Source organism: Gavialis gangeticus, unplaced genomic scaffold (genome assembly GCF_001723915.1).
Source record: "Gavialis gangeticus isolate Ggan-Ray unplaced genomic scaffold, GavGan_comp1, whole genome shotgun sequence".
In the NCBI taxonomy this organism is placed as follows: domain Eukaryota; kingdom Metazoa; phylum Chordata; order Crocodylia; family Gavialidae; genus Gavialis; species Gavialis gangeticus.
The window spans coordinates 71323033-71332257 of NW_017729032.1; the positions used below are offsets into that span (position 1 = coordinate 71323033).

Below are 9225 nucleotides of genomic sequence, written 5' to 3' on the forward strand. Positions count from 1 at the left end.
AATGTTAAAACTGTAGCACAGATTTTAAAAGAAGCTTTCAGGTCATGGAACAGCTAATTCCTTTTGGAATAAGAGAGGGTGCAGACAGAAGTTACATTTGTCATGTGATCAGCTCCCTGAAGACGCTGCACAGCTCTGCCGTGACACACATGCACAGCTGCAGAGTGCTTTAGAAGTGGCCGATCACACACAAATTAACCAACATCTAATGAGAGATCAGTTAAGGCACTCCAAAGTGGAGCAACTTAGGGAACTTGTGTTCCCTAGAGTCGATCTGTCAGGGCTATTGGGACTGCCCCTGGTGCTGTCTGAGGGAAGGAGCAGCTGCAAGCTGGAGAGGAGGCAGCTGGATTCAACTGCCTCTGTCTTGCAGCCCCCCTCCACACACACACACACTCCCTCCCTCCTTCAGTCCAGGAAAACCCCAGCTCACAGCTCCCCCTCTCCCCTTCCCTTCCTGCGGATAGTACCAGAGCTGGGCAGGGGGGAGGGGGCAGGGCTGCAGGCACATTCAATCCCCACCTCCAACCCAACAAATGTAACCTTCTATCTATCCTTTATTATATCTAGTCTTCATAAATACCCACTTGCATTTTTACAGCCATGAGATGTCCTCTTTTTGCTAGTCCATGACTTTTCACTGCTGTCACTTCCCCATCACTGAAATCATAAAAAAATCCAATTTGGGGATTTCAGGCACCAACCAGATATCCCAACAGCAACTCATACTGTAATTTCAGTGCCCATATTACTTTAGACACAAACTCTCTTGCACTTGTAAATAAAAAATGCCTGAAAACTTGCAAGAAAGTTACATTTTTAAGGGGTTGCTTTGTCCCTAGCTGCTGTTTGGAAGAGCTGAAGAGCGCGCAAGAATTCTCTCTTCCCTACTATACCTTGTAGCTAGGCAGCTCCTGTATGAGTACTGGGATGAGATTCTCCATCCACTTCCAGGGGACCAGATACCTAGTAGAGATAGACAGAGCAGGGAGAAAATTAGGCCATCATTTTTTACAGTAGCAAAACATTTTCGTAGCATTTGTCTGTTGAGTCGGGGGTTGGGGGGGGTCGTTCTAACTCATGCCACTTTATGCAAAGCACCATGAGTTAGAGCAGGGAACTGCACCTCTGTCAGCACCCAGAGTGTCTCCTTCTGATTGTCCAAACTTCACAATGTTTAATATGTCTCAGATCTTTACAAAGAGCCACTAGCCATTGTGCAAGTAAAAATATCTGCATGCCTAGTCCTTGAACTCCAGCAGCTCACTACTTTAGTTGACAGTATTTGGGATAACATCCTTAAACACAACATAATTTAGACTTTCAGTTACTCCAAGGATCTATTTCCTTTCTTATTTGGGGGCTGAGTAGATTCTTAACCCTGACTTGTAACATATACAAGTGCATATGTTACCCATTGTACTTGATTTACATCCCACAAAAATGAAAACAAAATTTTAGTTAAAAACACTTAAGGATATGTTAAATGAAATTCCACTCACAGAAACACTTGAAAGTAAGAGAGTGTCCAGCTAAAATACTATTTTTTACTAGGTTTAAATTACAGACACCACATTTACCATTTTCAGTGACCAGCTATCTCTATAAATAGGTTCCATACTGACAACATACTTAGGAATTCCATAAAAGAAAGACTTACTTTGGAAGAATATAAAGGTTGCCAATCAAGGTCCCATAAGTTAAGAGACCCAGTATTGAAATTGCCTTGTGCAACCTTCAGATGATCCCCTTTGGCATATGCACTATGTTAAAAAAAATGTTCTTTCACAGGGCATTCTTTCTATTTTGTGCACAGGATGGCTGGTTTACAATGAAAAGTCATAGTAACTGAACATTCTTATTTACCAGTGGCCTTTATTTATTGCTTACTGTTTGCTACATTCAATATACAATCATTCATTTCTTTGTGTGTTTTTGTTTTATTAGGGGAAACAACATTAGATTGAAAGATTTACATACATTAATAATTTTTTTTTTCAGAGCATCTGTATTAGGTAAGGGGAAGTAGTTTCAGTTCACAGATAAGAAACAGAAGCACTGAGAAATCAAAATTAAAACAGTTAAGTGCTCACCAATGTTGGGTGCCAAATTGGAAGTGCCTAGGGCTTGTCTTCACATTGTGAACTTAACATGTAGAACTCCACATGTTCAATGTACAGCTCCTTTGAGGTAAACTTTGCAACTGTGAGTGTTCAGTACTCCAGCAAGCACATCCATGGTATCGTTAGTTAGAAATGAGTATACACAAAGTGTATAAACAAACCTTTTATCTGCTTTAAAAGGGGAGAGGCAGCTGTTACTCAGGAGTGCACATCCACAGACCAGCTGCAGATGCTTTCTCAACCTAAAGAAGGGTGTTTGTGTCCAAAAGCTTGCAAAGAAGAATTTTTTCCAACTATTTGAGTTGGTCTAATATAAGATATCAGATTTACTCAAAAAACCTTGTCTGCCTATGTTCTTAGACCAACACAGCTACAATGTATGCCCATCAACTGTTATAACTGTTTCACCATAGTGTAATATGCCATTATATGCTGCTCCTGAGGCAGGCACAGAAAGCAGAAGCTGAAGGAGAAAAGGGAGACTCTGGCTGCTATTTGCAGCCAAAGTGATAGGAGGACCCGTGGCATGGCCAGACCCTTGGTGTTGCAGCTTAACCCCTCATGTGCCACATATAGCCTATGGGCTGTGAGTTGGACACTTGTAGTTTACCTCCCTGCAATCTTCTGTCTTATTCACTGCACATCTGTCAAATCCTGCAAGAAACTGCAGGAGACCTACATGCAGCTTCATACATCATAAAATCCTGATTCTTTCCCTGATTTTTATTTTATTTCACCCTAAACTCAGCGGTTTTCTCTTCTTTATGCCTAAGTGTTTATAGCAAACATGGTCCAGGCATTTTTAATACATGGGCTGAATTGTTTAGAAAGTTAAGTTACTGTGGCAGAATGCCAACATTTTTTTCTTGAAAAGTACACTTGAGAGCTGAAAAATAGCTATTTGTATCACTTTACAACTAAGCTAAGGGCTTCTCAACATGGAAATTATACTGATACAGTATGAAGTGAAACTGCTATAATAATATTGGTATAACTGTCAGCAGGTTGCCTAACCCTGTTGGTTTCTGCAGTTGGGTTTTGCTTCCTGAGGAGCTCCTCAGCTAGTCCTCCCAAATAAAATATAGTCTTTAGGCAACAAACAAGCAAACAATTAAAACTAAACCACGCCTTTCTGCCCCATCCCAGGCACTATAGGAGCTCCTGGGCCTTGGCACGGCAGCTTGGCTCCTCTCCTGCTTACTCTTCTGGGAGCTTTTTAAAGCTTCTAACAGAGCACTCCCAGCCTAGCCAAAAGCCCTACAGCTGGGCTCTTTCAATGGGGCTAACTCTTCCATTTTAAAGGGACAGACTGTCCCGTTACAAACCCCCTATGTAGATGTTCTAATTGTGATTTAGTACCTTTTCCCAGTGGCTTGGGAGTGGCTTAAACTAATCAAAAAGAAAAATATACCCTCAAGGTAGGAATAAACAAAGAAAATATAGCACATTAAAAGAGAACAGGGGCTTACTGCAAAGCAGATACTCCATTGGTAACTAGGCAGACAAAGTTCTTTGGGCAAATGTGATATCTTTGGGCAAATGTGACCAACTAAATAGTTAGAAAAATTGTTCCAACTATTTAGTTGGTTTAATAAAAGTTACCGCATTTACCCAAATAATCTTATCTGCCTATGTCCTTAGACCAAGATGGCTACAACTAACAACCCATTAGTAACTATCCATTTCTCAGCTCTTACCCTGCAGTCAGTAAATGAAAGCTAAACCAGGGCAACTCTATTTCATTGTGAACTGTACTGAATGACTTCAGCTTCTGCAGCATTGACATGTAAGCCTGTTAGGCATGCATTCTTAGTTCCCCTATAGAGCCAGTTATTTCTCTAGAGAAGGTATGAAATTCCATTTCCCTGTGTGCAGAAATTGTTCTTTGGTACCACTTTCTGTTCTGTTGTCCATGACCCACTTAGTTATTCAGAACCGACCCCCTGTGTATTGGTTACTGGGAGAGGCAGTTTTCTCCTCAAATCCTGGTTATATGGTCTTATGATGAGCTGACTCCCATCTGTTCCATGCTGCAGAAATAATCATATAACCTCAAATGCTTTAAAGAGGAAAAATCTGTTTTGTGAGTCTGCAAAACTAGAAACTCATAACAGTCAGAAATGCTTCTAAAAGTAATGCTGTGATGATTAATGATTCTGTGTCTTCAAGAAATTGGAGAATTTGCCAGCTCCCCACCTAGATACATACTCAGAACTTCTAACTGGCAAGATTCCATTTATTCCTAAGAGGAAGTAAAGTGCTCTTTCTTTGTGTAGGGTTACAAATGGTTGAGACCTGAACACATTAAGGATATGCAATACTTCTTAAAAAAAAAAATCCCCCCCAAAGCACTAATTCTTAGGAGAAACAAATAACACCAGACTCTTTTAAGCAGCAAAGTGGTGTGCCTCACAACAGCTCTTTGGCATTCTGTATCAGGTTATAGAAATCCTTTTGATAAACCTGTTTGGCCTTTAGAAGACTTCAGGAATCCTTGCTAATAACTTGCAGGGTGGGGTGAAGGAGACAAGCCCCAGCAGGCTTTCCTGAGTCCAGTGCCTTAGAAAGAGTGAAGGCTTCTCAGAGCAATAACGGGAAAGTTTTGCCAACTTCACTTTCAGTCAAACAGGATACCTCATTTTACCTAACAGTAGAAAATGACTCTCCCAGCACAGCTTTATGCCAGCCTCAAATTGCCAGTGCTCAGAGGTAACAGTGATTATTATTATTTGTTTAAATCTATCTTCAAAAGCCAAAATTGTTTGTTATGCGGCCAAGCATTTCTGCTTATTTCAATCTGACCTGGAAGAATGTGCCCTGCCTGAATGGAGTTGTCTGAGGAGATTATCCATATGTGTCTGCAGATTGCATTTTTCTGAGAAGCTTTTCAGTATGGGACTTCAGTAATCACAAGCTACAGGGATGTGATTAGCTTCTTGCTTGATCCTTCAGTCATTGGCACACAAGGTCAGCATTTGAAATGACACAGATTTTGCATGCAGAAGGATTAAACATTTAGGAATCAATAACTGAAGGGGAATTGCAACTTTTCTGAAGTAAGGGACCATAGGACTCAAACTATGCTAGAAGATGACAAATAGCGAGCAATGTAACTCACTACATCCTTTCTATCAGAGCAGCATCCTCTGGGGCTTAGAGATCTCACCATCCTTGGGATGAACTGTACATCTCTCTTTACCTGGCTGCTCTTCAGGATACTGCAAAAAATTATGGCCTCATTTTCTCTCTGCTTTCTGTATCTCTTCTAGGTAGCTGGTCCCCTGGAAGTGGATGGAGAATCTCATCCCAGCTCTCATACAGGAGCTGCCTAGCTTCAAAGCATAGTAAGGGAAGAGAGAATTCTTGCACACTCTTCAGCCCTTCTAAACACTGTCTAGGCACAAAGCAACCCCTTACAAACTTCATTTTCTTGCAGGTTGTCAGGCATTTTTGATTACAAGTGCAAAAGAGTCTGTGTCTGAAGTAATGTGGGCATTGAAATTACAGTATAAGTAGCTGTTGGGATACCTGGTTGTGCCTGAAATCCTTGAACTGGATTCTTCTATGATTTCAGTGATGGGGAAGTGACAGCAATGAAGAGGTATGGACTGGCAAAACTAACAGCAGCAAAGAGAGGACATTTTATGGCAGTAAAAATGCAAGTGGGTATTTATGAAGACTAAATATAAATATAATAATATAAATAAATAGAAGGTTACTGTGAGAAGAGAATGGAAACTGTGTAGTGTTTGGCCATGGACAGGTGCTACATTTGTGTTGGGAAATATGCCCTTTTCCCAGTACAAAAAGTGAGAATATAGACATTTAAGCTGTTTGTATTGGAATCACTGCTTTTTCTACCACAACTGTTAGATTTCTCATAAAGCTATTTCACTGGACAGTGAAGTTTTCTAGCACCATGTGTAATGCCTGACCAGGGCATGACAGATGTCCCTAGGATCCTTAGTATCTCATAGTTCTCAGTCCAAGGGGGAGAAGAGAAGTAGAGCATTCAGATCCCTCATCGCCTGCCTAGTAGCCAGCTCTCAGGGGAACCCTGCTGCAGTGCCTGCTTGAATCGTCTCCACTCTGACTCGGACTGTTTAAGTGGTGTCAAGAGTTCCCACACCCTAACCCTAACCTCCCTGAGCTTTCCCACTCTGCTGATTATCAGAGCAGATGGAGCAGACAGAAAGGTGGGTGAGGGAATTCCTAGCGCCACTGCCAGAGTGCTGATAAGAGCTGGGACTGTGGCCCTACCAGCAAGGGCAAGGAGAGCATTTCTCCTTGCCCCTGCTACCCTTGATCACTAATAGCCTGTTCCCTTCCCTGGAAGAGGAGAGGACAGACTGTCAATTATTGGGCAGGGGAACCCTTAATGCCTCCTGGCTGGATAGCTTACCTTTGACTTTGCAGCTCTCTTTCAGGGGGCTGGAATGCCTGTATGTACATCCTCCTTTTTTCTAAGTTTCACAATTGAACAACTGTCCATAGCTTTCAATATCTACCATTCTGCCTATTCATATTATGGTAAGTGCTATTCCTTTATTTTTCATAAAGAAAGAACACCAAAAAAAAATACAGTTTTCTTATTCAGCACAAGCTATTTTATATACATTTTCATGTCAAACAGTCATAAGAGAACAAGTAAAACAAAAGAAACTAAGTGCTCTTAAAATAATCAGGCTAAACATATCACTAGTATAACTCCATGGAAGTTAGTGGACTTGAAGTTAGCATTTTATACATTGTTTGCAGCATGCGTTTGGGACTCTTATCAAGTAACTGTTAACTAATTTAGGCTGAACATTTAAGTTTGGGGTTTTGAAGTAAGATATAAGATATTGAAAAAGTTTAAATAAACTTGTAAAAACTAATGGATAACAACTAAAAAAATGGAAAAGAGATGCAGAGCAATGAACATAGAAACCAAAAGCACAAATGGAGTAATGGAAGAAACTGGTTGAGAAATCTGAAGCAAGCGAGCTGCAAAACACTGTGAAAACAAGCCAATTTACTACCACTGCTACTTTGTGCAAAATTAGATGAAACTAGAGAGCTACACAAAACAGTATAAGCTTTGTTATATGAGAGGTATGATGGGGAAATCCAAGTGTCTGCAACACAATGCTCTGTCTAGTGATTCTTCTGTTTCTAAAGCCTAGATCTGTTGCCTCATGTTCACCACAACCGCACCCAGTATCCATGTGGCAGTCTCTGGGTTTATTCCTACAGCATCCACAGCTTTGAACAAAAGATATCAATGGGTTTAATTCCTATATTTTCAGCCCTTGAGGAATAAAAGCTTCTGTGAAATGGTGAGCAAGCTAAAAACAAGTAAGCTTTATTGCAATGCACAACTCTGAATCTACAGTCTTAATTGAGAACAAGATTAGCAGGATGGGTAGAGAGGAACACAAACATTGAACAGAGTTGAAACAGAACTAGATGAAATACTTGTTCAAAGGCATGGTTATCTGAACAGTACCTTTCAACTTCTTAGTTAAAACTTTTAAGTAAAAGGGAAAACATTAAAGAATTGGGTTTCTTCTAACCGCACAGCTGCAAATGTCATTTTTATGTCCACTGATTGCATCCAAGATCATAAAATCAGCCAGCTCCCTCTCACAGCTGTAAGAAGCAAGGTTTTTTGGTGATATATTCTGTTAGACCAACTGTATAGTTGGAAGAGGCACCTTGGGCCTGAAAAATTGTCTAATATCTTTCACAACTATAGAGCTGGTTTAATAAAAAGATAACACCAAAACAAAAACTCCTTTGCTTCTTGCAGAGCTCCTGGACCATCATAGCAGCTACAACAACACTTCAAACTTACTATCTCATAACTACAGTCAGTATTTGCATTCTCCCACTAGCCAGGCAGACCCAACCTGCTTGATATATTTATTTAATCAGTGTGGCACTTATGAATCCTACAGAGTCTAAACTTTCACTTAAAATAAAGAACGTCATGGTGACGAAAAAAACCTCTCATGTGAATCAGCATTATTTTCCTGACTATGAAGACAGGCTGAAAGTTCCCAAGTATTACTTGTACATTAGTGTTAACTCAGAAGCCTAACAATAAGATTTTTAGTGCCAGTATTAACTGTTTCATTGCTGACCATTCTAGTGGGTATGATAGTATGGAACCACCACCAAGGAGGAATACTCTGCTTTAGTCCAGACTTACAGAGAGCAAATCAGGAAAGCCAAGGCTGTGAAGAAACTACAGCTAGCTACAAATGTCAAGGAAAATAAAAAGTCCTTTTTTAGACATGTGGGGAACTGGAGGAAAAGCAAGGGCAACACTGGATCCCTGCTGAACCAGATGGGACAACTGACGCCCAGGAAAAAGCAAACTTGCTAAATGGGTACTTTGCATTGGTCTTTCACCAGTTCCGTGGGACACCCTTGCCCACTATGGGTCAGGGAGGCCCGGGCGAGGGAGAGTCTTTGCTCTCCATCGTAGCTGATCTCATGAAGGAACACCTCAACAGGCTGGATACCTTCAAGTCAGCCGGCCCTGATGGGTTACACCCAAGGGTAGTCAGGGAGCTGGCAAGCATCATAGCTCAGCCCCTGGCACGGATCTTTGAAAGTTCTTGGTGTTCTGGTGAAGTGTCCAATGGTTGGAAGAGGGCCAATGTCGTGCCTATCTTCAAGAAAAGGAGGAAAGTAGATCCGGCAAACTACAGGCCCATCAGCCTGACCTCTATCCTGGGGAAGGTCTTGGAAAAGATTATCAAGGAGGCCATCCTTAACAGACTAGCTGAAGACAATATCCTGAGGGATACCCAGCATGGGTTTGTTGTGGGTAGGTCTTGCTTGACCAGTCTCATTTCCTTTTATGACCAGGTGACCTATAACCTGGACAAGGGGGAAGAGATCGACATCGTATACCTCAACTTTACAAAAGCCTTCAATCTGGTATCTCACGGTCACCTCTTGGCTAAACTGGCTAACTGATGCCTTGACATCACCACGATCTGCTGGCTGGGGAACTGGCTTTGCAGTAGGACCTAGAGGGTGGTGGACGATGGGAGCCAGTCGTCTTGGTGCACTGTGACCAGTGGGGCCCCACAAGGCTCTGTCCTAGGGC

General features: G+C 41.5%; 1 long non-coding RNA gene across 1 annotated transcript in view; it reads left to right on the forward strand.

Annotated features, from left to right (window-relative positions):
* Positions 1 to 4742: 4742 nt before the first annotated feature.
* The window catches only part of LOC109302436, a 6131-nt gene continuing 1648 nt past the window's right edge, over positions 4743 to 9225 (forward strand). Inside the window, exons 1-3 of the long non-coding RNA XR_002098770.1 lie at positions 4743 to 4832; positions 5698 to 5785; positions 6618 to 6653. This is a non-coding gene — a long non-coding RNA (uncharacterized LOC109302436). The remainder of the gene's footprint in view (positions 4833 to 5697; positions 5786 to 6617; positions 6654 to 9225) is intronic.